The sequence below is a fragment of the Lepidochelys kempii genome, chromosome 9 (genome assembly GCF_965140265.1).
Source record: "Lepidochelys kempii isolate rLepKem1 chromosome 9, rLepKem1.hap2, whole genome shotgun sequence".
Classification (NCBI taxonomy): domain Eukaryota; kingdom Metazoa; phylum Chordata; order Testudines; family Cheloniidae; genus Lepidochelys; species Lepidochelys kempii.
In genome coordinates, this window is record NC_133264.1 from 74,546,127 (window position 1) to 74,558,843 (window position 12,717).

The window sequence follows — 12,717 nt, forward strand, 5'->3', positions numbered from 1 at the left end:
GGTGTTTGCTGGCATTCAAGCAACATCTGTTCTTTAGCTCTCTGTGTTATCCTCAGGAGAGTGATTTCATTCATGGTCACCTGGTTGAAATAGGGGAATTTTATTAAGGGGACATCAGAGGTGGCCGTTCCTGCTGGGCTGTTTGCCTATGACGGAAAAGAAATCATCCCCACTGTTAGCCACACGGTGGGGGGAGGGATGAAGTGATCATCCCAGAGAATTGGGTATGTGTGGGGGGGTTAGTTGGGTTTGTGCTGCACGTTAACCCGAAAACACAGCTCCTCCTTTTAAATGGCCAATGTGTCTTTTTCAGTTTTAATCTCCCTTTTTTTCCTCCCACAGCTGAAAATGTTTCAACGCGGAGACTAGCATCTCCGTCCCAGAGGCTAGCACAGATAAGAAGGCAAAAAAAACACTTGCCATGGTATTGCGAGACAAGAGCAGCCGAGCAGAGTTGCAGCGGAAGCGGTTGTTCAATGACTGTGGTTTGCAGACCTACTGTACTGTCTGCTGCCAGGATACAACAGGAATTAACACATATTGCAAGAGATCATTCAAGGTGAAGTGGTCAGTTAATACTCCTGCAGTTATAGGACAAAGAGGAGGTTAGTGGATTACAGATCATTGTAATGAGCCATAAATCCAATATCTTTACTGAGTCGATGATTTTTAGTATCTAGCAAAATTGTAAATGTAGGCAGGTTTTTTTAAGGTTGTGTTCAGATTTCCTTTGGGAATGAGGCCTGAGAGGTGTGATATGGAGTGATTTTTTTTGTGAAAAGTGTTTGCTCCTGGGTCACATGGTGTTTTTGACTTTTATCATTTTTCTGTGTTCATTTGAGAATGCAGCCATTGTCCGGTTACTCCCATGCTGTTGGGGAATTTAGTGCACTGGATGATGATGACATATGTGGTGATAAACATGTATAGGACCCATGGATCTTGAAAGGTGTATTGTGAAGGGATATTGATCATCATAGCAGTGGAGATATGTCTGCAGGTTTTGCTTCTTTTGTTAGGATTGGCTTCAGTGCTGCTTTATGTGTGTCCTGGTCTGTGGACAAGCTCATCATCGGAATAAGCTCCAGAGTTCAGGAGTTGTTTCAAGGCCAGAAAAGGAGGGGGTTCAGGAAAGATTTCTTTCAGGAGGTGGTCCCATTGGTTGTAATTGTTTAATGATACCCCTTTGGGGTTGCAGTGAGGGGTGGCAGGTGACAACAAGGGGCGTGCAGTTGGAGGTTTGATTTTTTTGCGCCATATTAATACTCTCTCGGGGTACTTGGGTGGCCCATTCCATGATGTGATCTACTTCTCTGGTGGTGTGTCCTTATTTGCTGGAGGTGATTTTAAGTGTGTTAAGGACTTTCTCTTTGGAGCATATTCTGTGGTATCTGAATGCCTGGCTGTAGATAAGATTTCTTGGTATGCCTGGGGTAGTTTTTGCACCAATAGAGACATATGTCCACGGCTAGGATGATAAACACCCTCACCTCCATAACACCATAGCTGACTCCCCAGTCCTCATCCTCAAAGGAAATCTGCACAACACTTTCAAAAGATGAGCCTGGGACCTTAAATCATAACGTTGTTAGATACTAAAAATCACAGACAGTAAAGACACTGGATTTATAGCTCATTAGAAAGGTCTGTAACCCACTTACCCTCCTTTGTCCTACGACTGCAGAAAGTGTTAACTGCCCACTTAACACAGTACAAGAGACCATTCAAAATGAACTCCCTATGTTTAACAATCTGGTCCATCTTGTATTTAGCCATGACATTCTAAACCAGTGGTTCTAAACCTATTTACCATTGTACGCTGCATATGCAGCTCTCGGTGTAATGTGGGCCCCCTCCACAGGCTCTATATACTACCTGTATGGCCCTGAGGATGTCACATGGACCACAGCGGTATGCTGATTGGGCCACAGGTTGAGAACCACTGCTCTAAGCTGTGGTCTACACTACAGAGTTACTATGCATCCGATGAAGTGAGCTGTAGCTCACGAAAGCTTATGCTCAAATAAATTTGTTAGTCTCTAAGGTGCCACAAGTACTCCTTTTTCTTTTTGCGAATACAGATTAACATGGCTGCTACTCTGAAACCTATGGTATAACTACGTCGCTCAGTGCAGCTATGCCTATGCAGTGTTTTAAGTGTAGACCTGCCCTCAGTACCTTTCCCCGACCTGAAGAGCTCTGTGTAAGTTTGAAAGCTTGTATCTCTCACCAACAGAAGTTGGGCCAGTAAATGATATTGCCTCACCCACCTTATCTCTCTTATCATGGGACCAACATGCCTACAGCAAGACTGCAAACAAAAAACAGAGTATGTTCACTTACAAATATTTATCTTAAATAAAGTGCCTTAAAACATTAATGCTTAGCAATTCAGCAAATGTGCAGTCTGAGGCTGCTCACAGTCAAGCTGGAGGATGATTCAGTCCCCTGAACTCCAGAATCCGGAAGCCACAAATAAATCACGAAGCCAGCTTTGTGCCCCACCCCCATCTTCCTCAGCTGCATTAACTTAATCTCAACCACAGCTAGAGATCCTGTCCATATATAAAAAGAACAGGAGTACTTGTGGCACCTTAGAGACTAACAAATTTATTTGAGCATAAGCTTTCGTGAGCTTATGCTCAAATAAATTTGTTAGTCTCTAAGGTGCCACAAGTACTCCTGTTCTTTTTGTGGATACAGACTAACATGGCTGCTACTCTGAAACCTGTATATACATAGCATCTGAGGCCAAAGTTAATGAAGTTATTTTCATGTTTTATTCTTTGCCTACCGAACCAACAGTTACTATTTCCCATTTGCTTATTTCAATGTCCTGTTTTACATTAGTCAACAAAAACAAAGAGCTTTCTAGAATCTCAAATGATTTTGTCTGTTTTTTTTATGTTTGCTCTTGCACAACCATGTATTTTGGGCTAGTAAACGGAGTGTCCTCCAAAATTGCAATGTGATCATCTAATACACAACTGCTTACCAATACTGTGCTGTCCATCTTTGTGTTTCCTGAGTTGGAAGTTAGCTATATCAGTCAGTGGAAGCTGAAGCTTGGGGGTTTTGATATGTTCCAACAGTTCTCATTAATTATGAAGCCCAGACAATTACAGTAATGCAGGTGCTCCAAGGCAAATACATCAGGCATGAGGCTTGCTGGGATGCATTTCTTGTTTGTTGTAATAGCTTTGGCTTTTGGACATTTATAGAAGGAGATTGATTATTCTTTCCCCCAGATTATACCAAATAGATTATTTTCTGTTTGTAAAACTCAAGATTCTGATCAGCTTCCTACCACTCATCTATTTTATGCTCTGAGCTACCAAGTACTGCTGTATTTTCACTATTATGTTAGAAAGACATGACTAGAGTATATAATTATGAGTGTGCCCTTTCCAAATACCAACTACTGTCCTTTTTCTGGTTCTGTTTATTTCAGTAATTGTTGAAGTTGTCCAAGGTGAGCTGAGACACCTTTACCAAGCATTCTCATAATGAATTTATGTGTTACTACTGTGCCCTAAAATCTTTTTGGGTGATTAGTGGATTTGTGTGGGCTTTCTATCAAAAATTATTAGATGAAACCAATCACAAGGTCTCTACTGTATTCCTAAATCTTGGCAGCGTGGACCTTATCTTGGTCCAAATTAATTATTATAATTGAATGTACACAAACAATTTACTCAAGCAGTGAGTAAAATTGTCTAGACCTGATGTCTATGAATTCTGCATTTGAACGATTACACATGTGATTGTCAATACCAATATTCAATATGCACTCAAGCAGTTGACAATCCATTCTATACATGCAAATGTCTGTTTGCCTGTTCAAATGTGGTATATGCACTTAAAACTTTGGCCTCAAGTATAAATTATGTGGAAAACAAGCAAAGCTCTTCTGTAGTACAATGGAGTGCACCGTTAGTTGTTCAGATTTTCAGGTAAGATACTAAACTGAGTTCCTCTCCGTCCATCTCTGATAGCTGTCTAGGTGGAAGTTAAAGATCCCTTTGTGAGCCACATAACAGAGGAGCCCCTGAAGTAAGGCCATGGATCCATATCCCCCTATATTTTTGAGATGTTTGAAAACCAAACTGAATTAGATTAAAATTTTGCAAATCTCTCTGGTCTTTATATGGGGAGAAGCCAAAACTTAGTGTCTAAAACTTGTCCCAAACTTTAGGAAGCTAGACATTTGCATCTAAATATTGGATTGAATTCTTCACTAAGAAAACAAGGAATAAACCCCAAATCCTGGCTAACACTTCCTGTCTCAGTATAACATACTTTAATTGCTATTTCAGAGACACTATTAAAAGCTATTTCAGAGACATTATTGAATGCTGGAACATTGTGAGGCACTTCCTTACCACCTGCCCTTAGCTTGAGGAAGCCTTGTCTGATCCTGCTGTGGGTCAGCTCCCCAACTCCATCAGCCTCAGACAATACAAGTACTCCCTTCTAGCCCTCATAGGACTGCTGTTACTCTACAGGTTAGCAATAGGCACACTCCAAATCTGGAGCCCCCTAAGCATCTCCCTGGAATGTTTAACCCCTAGTTCAACGGCACACTCTGTTTTTACTAATCCACTGCTTCCAAAAAAGCAGTACACCTCAGATCACTGCTTTGCTTAACTCACAGCACCCTGACTTGTTTATAGTGAAAAAAAATATTTGTTTAACAAAGCATAGAGGTGCAAGTAGAAGTATTGGAAACAAATGGTTATACAGAAAATCAAATTATAACATTCATTCCAGAGTCTTGACTTACGTAACAAGATACTCTCATGTCTAATAAAGTATTGCTCACCCAAAATGCTTGCAGTGCTTTACAGCCAGACGGGCTCTGATCTTTCTTTCATGAGACATGGATGCTGTCAGTTTGCCTCCTAGATGATGGATTCAGTGTGTCTCATTACTCTGCAAGATGTACCAGATCAGTTCTTTATCTTTGCTCATAAACAGGACACCCCCTGCTGTTTGTTTCTTCCTGTAGATTTCCCTTCTTGGAGATTTTGTAATCTGTCAATTCTCACTTGGCTCAGTATGCAAATAGGCATACAATACACAAATGGCCAAGCCAGGGATTAGGTGGTTACTTCTTCCCTGAAAGGAACATCTCCGAGGTACATCACTTCTTGGTGACCTGCCTTAACACCAAGACCTTAAGAACACAATATTCAACATACATACATAACTCCTTAATATTATCTGTACATTTTGCAACTGATTATGATAATCAGTGGGAACTGGCTCCTGGTAGAGACTTCACATGCCACCCTTTGGTAAAATGTTATGCAGATATCAAACCTTGGGGATCCCTATAAAACCCTATACACCTATGTGCCATCTGTCACCAAGGGGTCCCTGAGGCACAACTGCCTAACAGCTGTTCTGTTTGCCCAGAGTCACTCCCCAATACTTTTGCAAAATTATATGCAAAGGTCAAAATAACATATGCTTATGAGATTATTGAAAACTGAACCCTTGAATAAGAAACTGGATTTTAAAACCTTCTCATAATGTTATTTTGACCTTTGCATGTACTTATCTTACAAATTTCAGAGGGCAAGGGTAAGTCTGAAAGGACAGTATAAGTCAGGTGGGATAAGAATTATTGATGAAGGGTTGTTTTACACTAGGCAAAAGATTGTGAGACAGGGGAATATTGGGACAAGTTGTGTTCTTAGATCCAAGTAGCTACTTGTTGTTGTTGTTGTTATTACTTAAGTAATATTTTATAATAACTGGGGGTTTTGTAATTAGAACATTTGGAAAATATTGTACTTGTCTGCATTACCCTCAACATGCTCAGAAAACTTTCAGCTCTGCATTTAAGATCATGAGAAAAATTACATCTTTATGCTTCAGGGCTTCAGCAGGTTACCTACAGGGGTCAGAAAGGATTTTTTTTTTCCCCGATGCACAATTAACTAGATGTGTTCTGGCATTTTTTTTTTAAACCTTCCTCTGAAGCATCAGTGATTGGCCACAGCTAGAGATGTGACACCAGACCAGATGGAACAGTTTGCTAAGGTGATACAGAGAATCTTCTTTCTAGATACATGGCTGGTGTGTCTTGCTTTAATGCTTATACTGATTACTGGATTTGGGGTTGAGACGGAATGTGCTCCAGGACAAATTGGCAGGGACCCCCCCCTTTTTTTTTTGCCTTCCTTTGTAGCTTGGGGCATGGTTCATCTGCTGAGATCCTCTGAGTATGCCTCACCTAATCAATTCCCTGCCATTGCAGTTTGGGGCAGCTTGGTCACAAGCTTTCTACTTGTGACACATAGTTTAGTCCCCTGACTATTGAAATGCTTTAGTCTAAAGTCTTTGGGCTTAGTATAGGGGTATCCTGTATAGGAGGTCGTATTAGATGGTCTAATGGTCCTTTCTGGCCTTAAACTCTACAAAAAGATCAAAGTTAGGCATTACACTGTTAACTGATATTATTTATTTTTAATTTCAAGGATGCTCAGTATCGTGGTATGGGTGCATTTCACAATACTAAAGGGTTCCATAAAGATCTTTAATATAACTTCCTAAACTTCCACAGTAGCTGGTCCAGCTCCCTAGCAAACATTATAGATGGCAAATGGCAACTTGAACAATAAGTGCCCTGAGATTCCAAGACCCATATAGTCATTTGAGGTGCGAAACTCTGAACAAGGTGATATGTTTAGCCTTTTATTGTAAATGTATCCAGGTTCAGCATCACGTTTTTTCAGAGAGGTCATGCTCTGGAGGCAAATGTATCCAATGTTGCCTACTATGTGTTTCAACCTTGGAATAGACAGCTAAAACAATTCTTTCTGAGTACCCTTGTCATGGTGGCATTCTGGAAAAGAGCTGGTCTGTGAAGTAACTGGGACCCTTTTAAGGCTTACAGACAGTAGAAAGTTACTTGAATTTCATCCAGAAGTGAACTGGCAGGCAGTGTAGAATATACAGCAAAGAAGCAACATGATCCTTTTGATCTGTCCTACGTAAAAGGCAGAAAGCTACATTCTACACTACCTGAAGCTTTTAAGTACATCAAAGTTAGTCCCAGATAGAGTAAGTTGGAGTGGGCATCGCTTTAAGATAACAAAGGCATTGATGATGGTGGCTAGGCCTCCATCTAGAAAGAATTGGCATACTATCTTAGCCAAACAGAGATGAAAAGGGAATTTTCTTGATACTTGGGCTATCTGAAACTTCAGAGAAAAGAGGCATCTAGCAGAAGCCCAGCACTACTAATTACTTTGAGAAAAAGGTGGGCAAGTGCCAACATTTGGAAAAGAGATGTAGTTTTTTGCCATTATTTTAAAATTCTCTCTTTCAGGACCATACCCTTACAAGCCAATGGGCTCAGTGACCTAATACATATCTTCCAAATCGCTACTGTATCTATTTATGTCGGAGACACAAGTCGGTAGAAACAGTACCTGAGCATCTCAACCTTCTATGTATTTATCCTCCTACAGGTAGGGCTATTATCCCCATTTTATATATGACAAACTGAGGCACCAAGGGGCTAAATGACTTGCTCAAGATTACACAGGAAGTCTGTGGCAGAACAGGGAACTGAACCCACATCCTAGACTAGTGCCATTAATCACTAGACAACCTTTACTCTTTCCAACTTCTCCTCACCTAGCTGTGCTATAATAAATTGGCAAGTGTATGGTTTGGATGGAATAGAAGAACAGATATTTCATCTCATGTAATAAGTGAGACACATTCTGGGACTAGCTGAGGTGCCAAGGGCAATCACTACCACCTGCTAACAGCAGGAGCAAGTCCTATCCATGCTCCAGCCTCTGGCTACTAGAAATTCAGGCATGCAGCTCTGAGATCCACAACCCCGCCTCTTTCTCTAAGCAGGTTAGCAATGCATACATGCTACTTTATCTTCTGGACACCTGCAATGTACTGATCTGCAGCCTCTGTGGAAGCAGTGCATGCCTGTCCCCTGGTTTCACCTCTCTTCAGCACTCTCCTTAGCATAAGGCATTTAGATGTGCCTATAGTAAAACCAAACTGAAGATTATTTAACAGAGCTTGAGTTAGAGATTCAAATTAAGGCAAATATAATGGTTTTGAAACATAAGGTTGCAAGTAAAACAAAAATGTAAGACAATCTATAGCCTATACTTATAAACAAGTTACTTCTTAGTCTAATAGGGTATTTCTCACCCAAAGATTAGTCCTTGCAGCACTTGCCCAGCCCAGAGAGCTGGGATCCCCCTTTCATGAGCTACCCCCATGACAGAGAATCTCCACCTGTAAAGGATCACAACTTGGCCCACTGCTTCTGCTCTGATACATTGGCATTGTCTTTTAGCTAAGGTGGGGGGCTCCTCTTCAGAGAGCTCTCCTGGGGTGTGTTTTTGTAAATGCTCAAGTCTCCACCTGGTCCAAACAGCAAGCAAAGGACATCCCTCCTTCTCAGTGCTGACTTTTGCATCCGATGAAGTGAGCTGTAGCTCACGAAAGCTTATGCTCAAATAAATTGGTTAATCTCTAAGGTGCCACAAGTACTCCTTTTCTTTTCGCGAATACAGACTAACACGGCTGTTACTCTGAAACCTGGGTTAACTCTGGGACTCCTCTGCCTCAGGCGGTAAGTTTCACTTCCAGTTTTGGAAAATAATATCCTACATATTATGTAACTCTAAAATTGTTTCACGTACAAACATCTTACAGTAAGTGTGACAACCAGCTAGTTCTTAGCTCTCAGCAGACAACACACGGTATTAACCCCTTCAGTGTAATATCAAGAAAATGGTCAGACACAGATGTAACACACCTGCCAGAGCATGTCTGCGTCACAATAAGGAATACAGTTAGTCACAGTGGGCTTATGTTCCCATGAAAGGCAGTACCAGGGACGTGAGTAAATAGTATAAACAGTCCTTTGGAGTAAGTCACTCAGCTCCTGTCTTAAGCAACCAAGCGCACTGTGTATATTTACATATGCATTTTTGTCCAAAACATCAAGCTAAAGTTCAAAACAAAAATCATGATATATAGCTGCTAGCTTCAAGGATGTCCCAAGGCTTTCGTGATAGGTAGCTTTTACTATTAATTCCCCTTCACCTACCTTCTCTCCCTCATAGTCTATGCATCTCGGTTTGCTTTTCTACACTGTAAAACAAACCCCATGGACTGTCTACAGTGAAAGAAAAAAAATTACCACAATTAATTTTAAAAATTCACTGATCCTTTTTTCTTCTTTACCATCCCTCCCCTTTACACTTTTCCATTCCACTTATTGAATACAGACCTCTTAAGCTTCAGCTCCATCATGAACTTGTATACCTAGGCAAACTTCTACTACTGTAAACTACTATTTTTTTTAATGTGGCCACAAGTGTGCATATTAACGTATTTTTATACATATATATTTTTTTTTCTGGTTATTTGATACAAAGTATAGAAATAGCAGCTGTGAACCTATTCTCAGTCCAGAACAGAAAAGGACCTTTGACATGTTTCATTCTGTATTAAGGAAGAGTATTTTAATCCAAGAACGTTGTATCATCTTCTTCTTCAGGGAATTTAAGAGATATTGTATCATTCCAAAGCAGAAAGCCATGGTAATGTTTATATAATATGACGCATTTAAAAACCATTGTGGTTCCCCTGTCCTCAGATAATAAGAGAGGCAATGTGTCAAAATTTGGAGTCTTGACTCTCTGGCTCAGCACAAGGAATTCCCAGACAAAGTTTTCTGTGATGTCCTCAAGTGTAGAGGTTTTTATGGGGATTGTTTTATTTATTTTTATCATAGCAAGTGTTAAAAGCTCACTGGAGAAGGAAGGGGAATATATAAAGGGAAAGCAGCAGCAGCATAAAAGATTAAGGATTATTATATACAAAATGTATGGACATAAATAAGGTGACAAGCTTGTTATAAGTCTTAATTAAAGTTTGTACACAACTTTGAAATCCTCAAATGGAGAACGCTGCAGAAGTGAATAATTATATTGTCCGCCTACTGGCTGTTTTCTCTAACTATATCCTCTTTCCATTCAGATAGCTGAATAACATATGCTTGTGTGCCATCCTGCCAACCAAGCTGAGATTTTCTAGGGCCAATAGAATTTGGGAGTGATTATCAAATTGTCAGGAAAAGAAAAGGACCTTATTCTATCCAGAATACATGAAATTGGAGGGGGCATATATCTGAACTCCAGCCCTCCAAGCTGGGAATGAATTCTCACACTCCTAAACTATTCTCTTTACCAGGGTTTAGTTTAAAGCTATATTTAAAGGGGTAAATGTTTCCTTAATAGAATTTTGGTAGCTGAAGAATATAGGAGCATCTTAGTGTCCTCTTCCTAACTAGTACCTCCCTTTCTTCTGCAATCAGGTAGTTCCTTTGGCTAGCATAGGATCAAGATCCAGGTATAACACTTGACCACAGTTTGTGAAAATGACATGAAAAGTGTTCTCGCTACACATTAAGGGAAGTAGAGGACGGGAAGAGGTGCTATTGTGCTTTTGCAAAAGATATTCAAATAAATATTTTAACTATTAAAGGAGGAGAGAATTAAATGTATATTGTCAAACACCTTATAAAGATTTTAAAATAATAGAAGATGTCCTTCTCAAAACAAAGACCAAACAAACAACTTTTGAATGAAATTACTTCAAACTTTGGACGTAGATTGGTATGCCAAACGTGTAGTGAATTTCTACAACTCAGATCCAAACCTCTAGAAAGAATGGGGAATATTATTATGTTTTAATAATTATACTGCAGTAGTACCGAGAGCCCCAATCAAATTGGGGCCCTTTTGTGTTTGACACTGTATCACCACATAGAAAGACATGATCCCTGCCTCTAAGCATTTGTAATCCAGACCCTCCACCTGCAAACACAGATGTCGTTAATTTTAAGCATGAGAGGAATCCTTTTCTTCCAAAGGGAAAATGTAAAATTAAGTATATGAATAATTGTTTGCAGGATCAGAATCTTTGGCTGCGAAGTCTACACTGAAGGCTTGTCTTCACTACAGAAGTAAATCAACCTAAGTTATGCTACTCCAGCTGCACGAATAACGTAGCTGGAGTTGATGTAGCTTAGGTCAACTTACCCTGGTGTCTTCACTGCGCTGTGTTGACAGGAGATGCTCTCTGGTCGACTTCCCTTACTCTTCTTGGAGAGCTGGAGTACCAGGGTCGACCGGAGAGTGCTCTGCCACCATTTTAGTAGGTCTTTAGTAGACCCACTAAATCGATCCCTTCTGCATTGGTTGCCAGCCCAGAATAGTATAGGATCTGGACCTAAGAAAACAAATGACATACAAAAAAAAGGGGGGGGGAGATATAATCATATACAATTATATACATTTGGGGCTTGATTCTCTGTCTGGTTTCAATGGAGAAGGAAGGCTTTCAGGGAGCCAGTCCAAGCTCTCTGATTCTCATCTGCAGATGCCATGAGGTTCTTCAGGTACCTTACGCCAGATGAGAATTAGCTATAGTGGAGCTTTTGCTTATCATGCCCCCTCTCATTTCCTCTCCTACTATGCCTACCCTGTTCCCTTACACAGGGGGATGGTTCTGGTGTAGGAAGCAGCAGAACCACCACCAGTTTTATCCCAGCAGAAATGCACAATGAACAGGGGGAATTTCCCAATGGGAATCTTCAGGAACTTTAGGTTCTCTTTATGCTGTGTAAGTGTATGTAGAACAAAATGATATTGGGGGGACTGGAAAATCTGGCTCTTGAAATTATAAATAAATAAAATAAAGTGAATGCTGCTATTCCTATCCGCTCCTCAACTAGGCTTTATTCATTGGCTAATTCCCTATAGGTGTTGCAGAAAAGATGTGTCTGGAGGAGCGATTTGAAGGAAGACATGATGGAACTTCTTACAGAAGCTTAACTTATAACACTAATGGGAGAGTTATTTTTGCTGAACAATTGAAAGAGACGTATTTTAATACCGCTAGAAAGATATTTTGTGCTCAAGCAAATGTATGCCAAAGTGTTCAGTACATATGCCAAAAACTTGTGATTAGAAATAGTAAAATTATACTTTGAAAAACTTCAGGTAGCATGAAAATATAGTTGAAAAATCTCAAAATCACTGTTTAAATTTATGCAACTAAGATATTACATGGTTTGCCAGTAGATGGCATATTATCTTATTATATCACAGTAGGAAATATTCTCATTATCCTCACAAAAGAAAAAACTAGTAGAAAATCATTTGAATTTTCCACACATAAAAATGCTTACATCACACATAGCCTTGTACTGCCTGTTGCATAATTTTTGTGTGTGTGTTTTATAATCTCATTAAAATGAAATTTTGTCTCTCTCAAACAGGATTAAATTTATAAAAGTTATATTTAGGTATATTGTTGTTGAAAGCAGGCTCAGCAAAATGTGGTGGGCGGGACACGTGGCCTGACTCAGCGACAACAGATGGACCGCAGCTATATCTGAGTGGTATCCGCAAGAACAGAAATGGCCACGCGGTCGGCCTTCAAAGATGTGGGCTGACTTCCTAACAAGGAGATATGAACAAGCATGGGGAAGAATGGCCAGAGCGAGAGAAGATTGGAAGACATGTTGTGATCGGCTCAGTCTCAACTGATGAAGCACCAACAGTCTACGCATTTAGGTATATTGTCAGTATTTTTTTGCATCTGTGTTTAATGGATTTAAAATTACTGATTTTGTGTAAAGGTCTCTGAAAGGCT

General features: G+C 40.0%; 1 protein-coding gene across 8 annotated transcripts in view; it reads left to right on the top strand.

Moving 5' to 3' along the window:
- Positions 1-473: 473 nt before the first annotated feature.
- HDX (highly divergent homeobox) overlaps positions 474-12,717 on the top strand; it is a 111,813-nt gene continuing 99,569 nt past the window's right edge. For 3 of the 8 annotated variants that reach the window (XR_012160937.1, XM_073360902.1, XM_073360910.1), the window contains exon 1: positions 8,562-12,638. The gene's annotated coding sequence lies outside the window, so the exon portion shown is untranslated. Of the gene's footprint in view, positions 2,330-2,664; positions 12,639-12,717 lie in introns of those variants that run through there. The other 5 variants (XM_073360906.1, XM_073360905.1, XM_073360904.1 and 2 more) reach the window with 5 other exon arrangements.